The 503-nt window shown below is 33.2% G+C and overlaps 1 protein-coding gene across 1 annotated transcript in view; it reads left to right on the top strand.

Moving 5' to 3' along the window:
- LOC111871991 (protein ANTAGONIST OF LIKE HETEROCHROMATIN PROTEIN 1) overlaps nucleotides 1-503 on the top strand; it is a 12,614-nt gene that overhangs the window by 3,317 nt on the left and 8,794 nt on the right. The gene's annotated exons all lie outside the window — the stretch shown is intronic.

Here is a 503-nt window from a genome sequence, read left to right on the forward strand (position 1 = left end):
TTTAAAAAAGGTGAAACTCAAAATATGGCCCATTACAGGCCCATATCACTGCTAACTTCCTTTTCTAAGATAATTGAGAAATTAATGTATGCAAGACTCATTAATCATATAGAGTCAAATAATATATTGGCACAGGAACAGTATGGATTTAGGTCTTACTCCTCAACTGAACAGGCAGCTTTCTCGTTAATGAACAGTATCCTATCTGCAATGAATAATAAGTTAATGGTAGGAGGCTTATTCTGTGATCTACAGAAAGCATTTGACTGTGTCAACCACAAAATATTACTAGAAAAGTTAATATTTTATGGAATAGAAGGGAAATTTAAGTCACTTATAGAATCATATTTAATGGATAGATACCAAAGAGTTGTAATAGGAAACAAATTTGACAGTAGAAGCTTTTCCGAATGGGAGGTAATCAAATGTGGTGTACCTCAGGGATCTATCCTTGGCCCACTATTTTTTCTGTTTTACATTAATGACTTACCTTCAATAAGCAA

This window comes from Cryptotermes secundus, unplaced genomic scaffold (genome assembly GCF_002891405.2).
Source record: "Cryptotermes secundus unplaced genomic scaffold, Csec_1.0 scaffold4709, whole genome shotgun sequence".
NCBI classification, from domain to species: Eukaryota; Metazoa; Arthropoda; class Insecta; order Blattodea; family Kalotermitidae; genus Cryptotermes; species Cryptotermes secundus.